This window comes from Eptatretus burgeri, chromosome 13 (assembly GCF_056783735.1).
Source record: "Eptatretus burgeri isolate ZD-2024b chromosome 13, Ebu_testis_v1, whole genome shotgun sequence".
Classification (NCBI taxonomy): Eukaryota; Metazoa; Chordata; class Myxini; order Myxiniformes; family Myxinidae; genus Eptatretus; species Eptatretus burgeri.
In genome coordinates, this window is record NC_140973.1 from 27,414,182 (window position 1) to 27,424,181 (window position 10,000).

Genomic DNA, 10,000 nt, shown 5'->3' on the forward strand with positions numbered 1-10,000 from the left:
ACCAATGCATATTGTTTAGCTCACTCATTGAACCATCTTAAGATTTGTTCATTCTCAAATTCCTTCAATAGTTTCATTTTCTTTGCACAATAATCCCCATCTAAAATATTTAAAAATAAAACATTTGAATCTTTATATTTTTCAAGATACCCCTTTTGTGTCATGATGAAATGATAAACTTCTCTCATTGATCTCATCTGACCACCTCCTGAGTTGCATATCATTTTGAGATTGTGGTAAATTATTTTTCCATTGTTCAAGTGATAACCATCAAAGTTTTCAGTCCATTCAAGGATATTTATTATTTTCTTTACATCCTCTAACTGATTTGTTTTTAAATTGATTCGCTTATTTGTTTTATTTACCTTTGTTTTAGTTATTTTTTCAATAAGACTTATTTGATATTTTTCACATTCATTGTTTTCCATTTATTTACCAAGACTGAGATTTTCTCCACTCTTTAGTTTGATTCATACTTGGTTTGACCATTTATATATCGTGAAAAACGCAGCGGTAGCCCTAAAAAACCCTAACCCATCTTCCCATCGTTAAAACTTGTGTCCATATGGAACACAATCTATTCTATTCACTCTATCATACAATATCCATATGGAACCCAATCTATTCTATATACTCTATGATTAAATATTCACTCTATCATACAATATCCATATGGGACACAATCTATTCCATTATCGAAAATAAATCTCTTATCATCAAAGGCTCCTAATGCCTTTTTATTTACTTCTTCACTATATATCTTATGCTTATAACTTCTTATTGTATTCATTTTCCTATATTCTTCTTTCTTATTCATCAAACAATTATAAGAATTTCTAAAAGTTATTGATTTCTTTATAACATATTTCTTTATTCCCTTTAACCTTTTATCAATCTGATCACCATACTTATCAGCATATGCCTTTGCTCTCAATCCAATAAACTCACTCATTACTTTTCTACCCAACTCATCCTTAAACTTACCAATAACCTTTTCATTCTTTTTTTAAAATAACTCACTCTTCTTACTAAAATTACTTGTATCATATACTCCAATATTTTTCTTCATATCTTAATAAACATCATCAGTTTTTATATCTAGGATAAAACTATCAGTGTCCATATACAACAATGAAACATTTTCACCATACTCTTTCTTTAAGTCATTATACAAATAATCATACATCAATATCTTTGATAAATCAAGAACTGCTGTTCCAATATAAATTGGTTTATCCATGACAATACTTTCCTTTTTCATATGAAGAGCAGAAAAGTTCTCTGAAAAAGCCTCTTCTCTCTCAAAACTTGGTTTATTTCTCAAACTAGAAGCTTCTTTCCAAGATGTTGCGAATCTAATGTTTTGTCGGTTTCTAACATTTTCCTTAGTCTTTCTAAATACAGCATTATTCATTAATTTATAAAAGTCCCCTTCAAATTTTACTTTTGTATTTGCTCTCATATCTGTATTGAATTTAATATACTTTTCCATCCAAGGACTTTGTTGAAATTTTAAAACTCTATGAATTTTAGCTACTCTCAACCCAGCAGATAAATATTGTCTCAAGTTCCTTTGATACAAAACATATCCCTCTTTATCATAGAATGTTGTTAATAACTTTTCTGTTGATTTTCCTTCAATATTAAAACTTTTATGATCATCACTTAACCATTCTTTCTTTGCGGTTTCTTTCTCACATGCAAAAGGAAGGTCTTTATGCTTATTATGAAGATCACTAGGGTACCTCAAATCAACTTCAAAATAATAACCTTCTTCTTCCTCATTCAATTCCTCTTGAGAAGAAATAACAATATTCATCAAAGCATTTTCATAATCCTTTTCTTCCACCCACTCTAATTTACCATAAGGCAGAGATTGAGACATTGCCCATCCATACAAATTATTAGCATTAAAATACATCAAATAATTACTATCTTTTTTCCTCTCATAATTTGGAAGATATTTTTTATTTGCTTTCGCATATCTTTTTGAACATACTTGTAATATTCTACCTCTCTTTGACTTCTCAATCATCAAAAGCAGATCTACATCACTGATTAAATCTATATCTTGTTTTGTCATTTTCAACATTGCACTCCAAGCTAAACCAGGAGCTGTGAAATAGTGGGGAGGATCTAATCCATAACAATTTTTATTATGACAGAGTGATGTAAAAGCTTCAAACACATCAGCGAAAAATAAAACATCTGTTTTTAGATACAAATCATGGTATTCTCCAAGGTTCTTTATCTAAAATATTTTCCAAATTTCTTGTGCGTGTTTATATTCCTTATCACTTATCTCTTCTTCATAAAGGTTATTATAGAAACTTTCTTTTGAAGGAAGTTGTGTTTCTTTAAATCTCATAAATGAATCCATATAATCATTAGGATAAATTCCCTTACTTGAAAGAATTTTCTTTACTCTGAATTTCATTCCTTGTTTGAATTTCCTCTCCAGTTAGATTTCCCTCTTCAATCAGAATTTCATCTATAATCAGAATTTCCTCTTTAGTTCGAATTTCATTCATTGCTCGAATTTTCTTTATAATTAGAATTTCATCTTCAGTTAGAATTTCTTCATTAATTTCCTCATTAATTAGAATTTCCTCTTTACTTTGAATTCTCTCTTTAATCTGAATTTCCTCTTTAGTTAGAATTTCCTCTTTTGGAAAGAATGAATTAAGATTTGGAAAAGAGCCCGTGGAGCTTAGATTTGATGCTCGGTTGGCTAGTAGTGTTCCCATAAACTTGTAAGAATCTAGAAACCTAATACGACTGAAGGTTTTGTGAATATCATTTTTGTAAATGAAATATACTTTTGACTTGTGTTTGTTATGGCACAAATATTCCCTGGTGTTTTTGAAAGTTCATTTATAAATAGATGTGTATCATAGTTGGCGCTGTTGTGAAGAAAGGCTGGAATAAAAGAAGGTAATTTATAATTAAGATTACAACAGGAACGAGCGGGACCTCTATATTTACCAGTAAGATGACAATGATCCCTAACTTTAGACTCCTCAATTTCCTCCTCACAAATATGACAGATATTGTTCTTTCTAAATTCTAATTTTTCTTCTTCGGTTAACTTCGTCAGTTCATTTGTTTCTTTCATTAACTTAGTTAGTCTTATACAATCCTTTTTTAATCGTTTTACAAACTCTTGTGAAGCTTTTTTCCACTATAATGTTCAAGTTTATTATACTTTTCTCCAACAGATGATTTGATATAATAACAGAAACCACAAGGAATATGTTTTTGATATTTATTTGTATGTGATTCTTTTGGATTAGGAGAAGCAGGATTTATATATTTTTAGGATACATTCAAAATCAGCGTATATCACAAATGGGTGCATGAAAGATTTATTATAATCTTCAAAAGAAATCTTTTCACCAGGTTTAGGCATTGTAATTACAGCTGATTTATGATTACTACAATATTTTGAATGTTGTTCTAATCATTATTTTGTATGAAATGAATTAAGACATCGTTTACAAGGAAATATTTTGTTTGCTGTTCTGAATACCTGAGAAGAGATTAATCTTGATAAATTATTGATGTATGTATAATGTGAATTCTTTCCAACACTAAAATATAAAAGATCAATGTGTGTTTCTTCATTTTTATAGTTGTTTGAAATTTTTAATATTTGAACTTTGTTTGTGTCCGTTAATCCAAATACATTAAAAGAAAGATTATTCTTTTTCTCAAATTTAGGAATATCTGTTAGTGGCATTGGGAATTTAAAATCTTTAATGTCCAAGGTATTCTCATATTTCATATATTGTTTTACTCTTTCTGAATTACATTTTGGTGGATGTAAGTGAGCAAGAACAGACCAGAGAAAACATTTATTATCATTGTTCTTAATATTAACAACTGCCTTCTTTAGTTTTATTTCTTTTGGTAATTCAAAATAAGAAGCTTTAAGAGGGTTTGATTTTAGAATGTGTATATCTAAAAAGATGATTTTTTTAAATATTAAATCCACTTCCTACCACTGTATTACAACATCCTCCTCTTGTCTTGATAGTTCTTCATAAACCCCACTATTCAAAAAATCTTGAAATGATGTTATAAAATGAAGATCTGTTCTCATATAAGGAGTTTGTTCTTCATCTTGTCTTTTCATATTCATTTTCACTCCCATATAAAACGTTAAAGTTTTCATTTCTTTTAATGTCTTTTTAATAACTTTTTCAACATCAGGTTTCACTATTTCAATTGATTCAGCTATTGATGATGGACCAGGTTCTCCAAATTGAAAAATCCTTATTTTAATATGATTCTTAAAAGCTCCATCAGTGTTTTCAATATAATAGTCTCCCTTTACTTTAAACTCATTCTTCTTGTGTTTTTGTGATTGAAGGTGATTCTTATAACTACTCTTCAAAACATCCTTTGAGCAGATATCACAATGTTTTCTTTCCAACTCAAGAGGAGATATTTGTTTGAAAAGATTTAATGTGTGTTTGTTTGTTTGAAGGCTTTTTTATAATACTTATATTCGTAATTACAAACATCGCAGTACGTTGTATTCACCATATTTATATAATAAAACTTTGCTTAAACTAAAATTTTCTTCATTAAAATTTTGTTTAATTTATATGTGAATCTGTGCTGAAAACCATTTTATCCTCCAACTTTTTCACTTCATAAATACAATGTTTCAAGACACAAAAGACAAGTTTCAATCAATCTCTTCATTTGTTAAAGATACTGAGAAATATGTCAAGGATGTAAAATTGAACAAAGATAAATATAACAACTATTGGATAAAAACAATTATGGCGAATAATATGAGTTCTTCAATTTCCTTCAGTGGAAGGGCTTTTAGTATACCTGGAAGAACATCAATTAAGGTATCTCTAACAAAAGTTTCTCCTCTCCTTCTGGCAATATATTCAAAACTAGAAAAGCAATGAAACAAGAAAAAGTATCAAAAATAAAAACCTTTTGGATGAAGCTTTCGAAAGAAAAGATAAGACCATCTGTAATATGCAAGGAGAAATTTGTATTTTTTTCAACAACCCAAAAGATATAAATCCTGATGAAATAAAGGATGTTAATATATCAGGTGAAATGACATTTCGTTCAATTGTAGTTAAGGATCATTTTAAAATTACCTTTAATATAAAAAATGTCGCAGTTGAATCTGTTTATGAAAAAAAGTATATAGATATCGATGGTAATGTTTTTTCTACTAATTAAATATGAGTCAATATTCAACTGAAGATTTTGAAGATTATGAGAGTGATTATGATACCGAGAGTTTGCATTCAAACGATAGTTATGATACCGAGAGTTTATGTTCAAACGATAGTTATGAAAGTATAGATGATTCTCAAAGTATCGAAGATTGTATCGAAGATGAATTTCAGTTTAAGTAAAGTTTTACTTTATAAATATGAATAGTTTACTCGATTTTGAGCCTCTTGAATTCCCTGATTCTCCATATGACAAACTTGAGAATTGTCCTGCGTGTGAAAGACGGGGATTAAACACAGAGTCAAAAGCCTATAAACAATGTATATTCTGTGATTATCTTCTAATTTATGATAATAAAAAATATAAAAAGGAAAATAATTCTTTTAGATTTACACCAAAAATGAATTACTGTACAAGATTGATTAGAGAAATTAATGTAAAGTATGAGGGTGATAACACACCTTTCCTTCCAAGGGAAGAAACTGAACGTATTAGAGAAATGTTCAAAGGATTGTTGTTATATATTATTCATGGATGTGATTTTCAGGGAAATATCAACACAAGATATTTCATAAATAAAATAATGGATTATCTTGAAATTAAAACTGAACTTCGGATAAAATATAGAGTTTCTAAAAAAGCCAATAATAAATGAAAAAAACCTGTTTTCCAAATATATAAATGAATGATTTTTTACCCATTTGGGAAAATAAGATAAAATTTAACAACCATAAAACTCTCCCAAATTCATTAAGATGCCTCATAGTATCGTTGGTTCAAGTGGATGTAGAAAAACCTGCTTACTTTTAAAGATCCTCCTGACTCCCAACTTTTTAGATTGTGATAATTTAATAATTTTCACAAAGTCGAGTTTTCAACTGGAGTATCAACTACTCTCACAACGTTTTAATGCTGGTCTTCAAAAAGAAGATATAATCGGTTTATTTAAACTTCAAAAAACCTAAATGATTATAACATTGAAGATATAATACAACTATTTTGTGATACACAGAGATGTAAAAAGAAATAAAAACCGATAACTTGTATTCTTCGTGATAATACGGATGATATACCGTCTCCGCAAGATTTGGATAAATCTAAAAAGAACCTCGTTATCTTTGATGATTGTGTTAATGAGAGAAACCAAACGGTAATGGACAGCTACTACACAAGAGGGAGACATTCTTCTTGTAATTGTATTTATCTTAGTCAATCGTACTTTCAACTTCCTCGTCGTTCCATCAGAAACAATGCTCATACTTTTATTTTATTCAAGTTAAATTCAATAGATATAAACAATTTTTGGAGAGACAATTGTTCAACATTATGTAGTAAAAAGGAATTTGGGGATTACATGAAACACACGACTGAAAAATATAAATATATTGTTGTGAAACAAGATGAGATATTAAATGATATTTTTCAATAAATAAATGGATGCAAAAGAAAGAGCAAGAAGATTTAGGGAGCATCAAGATTTGGTTTCAAAAGTTGTAAAACAACAGGAAGACATAAAGAAGAAACGCAGACAAAAACTAACGGGTGAAGAAGCATTTGAAAGAAAACAAGAGAAATTTTTTAAACCACTTTAAAAAACTTCCCAAGAAAAATATTATAGATGTTTCCACAGTTCCCACAATAAAATATACTCCTAGAAAGCTCCAAATGTTAAAAGATTTCAGTCAAATGACGGAGGAAGAATTATAGCATATAGGAGAATTAGAATATGATGATGAAGGATTATTTCAACAACTGGAAGAGATGAATCGACCCCCTGATTATATTGTGAATGCTCTTCAAAACAATGAATATTCAGCGGATTAAAAAACGAAAGCAGGGCTCATTCCAACAGAACAATCAGCAATATTTCATCTTGTTCAAGAAAAGGTATTGATATTTAATGATGAATTAAGGTTCTTGATTTCTGCTCAACCCCCTGTCAAACTAACTCCGAGATTAATGTTTCTTCTCACAAAAGATGGAAGACAATGTTCAACTGTGAGGGATGAATCAAAGTATATTGATAAACCATTGGATATGAGAAATAATGAAGATAAAGTAAATATTGATCTGCTGAACTCTGTTGATTATCGGGTTATTCTTTCTGGTAAAAGGAGGAAGAATGAGAAGGAGAAACACATTATTCAGGCTTTAAGTATCCTTGGTTCAGGTGTTAGTTTTCTTCCAAATGACCCATAGACTGTTATTGTTGTTAGGCAGTAAGAAGGCTGGAAATAACAATTGTTTTAATGAAGCATCAGCCATTTTAGACCAGTTAATGAAATGAAAATAATTAAAAAAAAATATATATATATATATATATATATATATATATATATATATATATATATAAAGACATTTTATCTCATATTAAATAAGATGAGGAGCACAATCCTTCGTTTCAATTTCACAACAAGCGACCACACATCTTCATTCCCATACCCACTACAACTTGACATAACAAAATAATATGAGGCATCTTTATTGTCCATGGAAACTTGTAATACCTTATTTAATATAACTGATAAAAATGACAAGTTTAGTTATAATCCGAGAAGTGGATACAAAACGATAACAGTCTCACCCGGAGCATACGAGATTTCTCAAATATCTTCCGAAATTGCTCATCTTATGAAAGAACAGGGTGATGAACCAAAAAATATTGTTATAGACATTCAAAAACATACTTCAAAATCAACGATTAAACTTAAAAATACAAGGTTGATTTCACAATTGATAATTCATTTACAGAGTTATTGGGTTTCTCCTCAAAATAGATTGAAACTAATGGGACGTTTTCAGTGATAATGTCATTCAAATATCCTCAGGAATAAATTCGGTGTTAATTCACTGTGATTTGATTGATGGTGCTTATAATGATGGAATAAAAACAAATACAATATTTTCATTCAGCACAGACTCAACCCCAATTGGTTATAAATTCAATATGGAACCCAAAAATTTGGTTTATCTCCCTGTGTCAGGAAAAACCATACACAGTAAATTTTAGGATAACCGACCAAGATAATCGTATGATTTCTTTGAATGGAGAAGTTATATCCATCAGAATTCACCTACGTGAAGTTTTCCAATAAATAAATACAATGGTTATTGTGAGGAAACACGAGTTGGGGAAATATAAAATAATTACAGGGGATGGGATGTTCCTTTCCCCATACTACAAGGGGGAAGGTATGTATCTTGGTAGAGGATACTATAAACCTACGAGACAAAGGGGTGTCGGACATCAATTTAGAGGAGATGGGATAATTGATACTCTAATGGGTATCGGTTCAACTATTCTTCAACATAAAGACCTAATTGGTTCAACTGCTTCTGCTGTGGGAAATGTAGCAGGTGCTATAAAGAGTATAAAAGATGCCCAAAAGGAATCTCATAAATTACAAGCAATAAAAGAAATTAAGAAAGGCAAAACTCAGTTGTCTCCCCAAGAACGACAGAAAATAATTCGAATAATTGGATCAGGTTTTCAAAAGTTTTAACATCTTTTTTCCTAAATAAATACAAGTATGGAAGCAATTGATAGTATCTATGATTTGGATGATACTATTATTATCTCAAACTCCACTAAAAAAGAAGATTACTTCAAGGTAAATGCAATAACTGGAACAGACTGGAATGCAAATGGTTCAAAAAGTTTTGAAATAAATAATCAACAAACCCATTTGAATCTTTCTGAAAGTTTCTTGTTGTGTAAATTTACATTCACTAAGGCTGGGAATAACACAAACGCTACACTCATAAATGATTTCTTCTGGAAAACGTTTGATAGTGTTCGTTTGTACATTGGAACACAAGAAGTTGAAGCGGTTGATTATGTCTGCTGTATCTGAAATGATGAAAATTACACGATATTCATTTGGTGATAGAATGGGATAGGGGGCTGTCGAAGGTTTTATTCCTTATTCCGAAGGTCCGCCAACGCGCCACGAGGACGCGGGTTGGACCCACCCGGTCTCGCGGACCTGGCCGCTCCTTCAGGTCCTGCGCACATATTGGCCTCCAGGCCCGTTTGCCCCCTTGTCTATGAGGGTGGCTTCTTTCCTTTGCTTTTGAGTAAATGTGTGTGGTGCCGTGTCTTGTAAAGTAGAACTGTGTAAGTGTTGCCGTGTGTACGCGTATTCGGTTGTAACTCTGCATCGTTATTTCTTTTGTTTTCCTGATATAAGTGCATTCTGACTGTTTGGCTGTATGTGTGTGCTTTCCGTGTGTCGCATAATAAATGTGCATTGTGTGAACTGTTTTCCCGTTTCGCTTCGTCTTTTCTTTATTGACTCTACATCCTGCTTCACGTAAAGGGTTCGTAGTGAGCTTAATACGCCCGATAATTAATCGGAACCGTCGAGGCCGACGATAACACCACTCGGTTATCCCGATAGCATGGAACGGACCGCTTAAGCGGTTCGTGTCCGGAGTCGGCCTGCGGCGAGGTACGATCGCCCGGTCGTCCATCCGCGCAGGTACTTAGGTAGATCGAATTTGGCGAGCAACCCTATCCTACGTGGGTGGGCAATTGGCACGGTCGTGGTGGGGTTAAACCCCCACCCGTGACTAGCTCCCGGCGTTGTTCCGAGAGGGTCACGACTGAATTGTCCATCCGGTGGGCGAGGCGGTCGCCATTCGAGTCGAGCGGCCGATCGCATGCCGGCGGGCGCGAATTCGCAACAATATTCAGTGGCCCAACAGGGCTTGAACTCAGGACTTTTTGGGTCCCAAGCCGCTGCCCTAACCACTGCGCCAACACCAGGCTTATCAATGGTTCACCTCT

General features: G+C 31.9%; 1 protein-coding gene across 2 annotated transcripts in view; it reads left to right on the forward strand.

Annotated features, from left to right (window-relative positions):
- Nucleotides 1-10,000, forward strand: part of HERC2 (HECT and RLD domain containing E3 ubiquitin protein ligase 2) — a 600,800-nt gene that overhangs the window by 469,941 nt on the left and 120,859 nt on the right. The gene's annotated exons all lie outside the window — the stretch shown is intronic.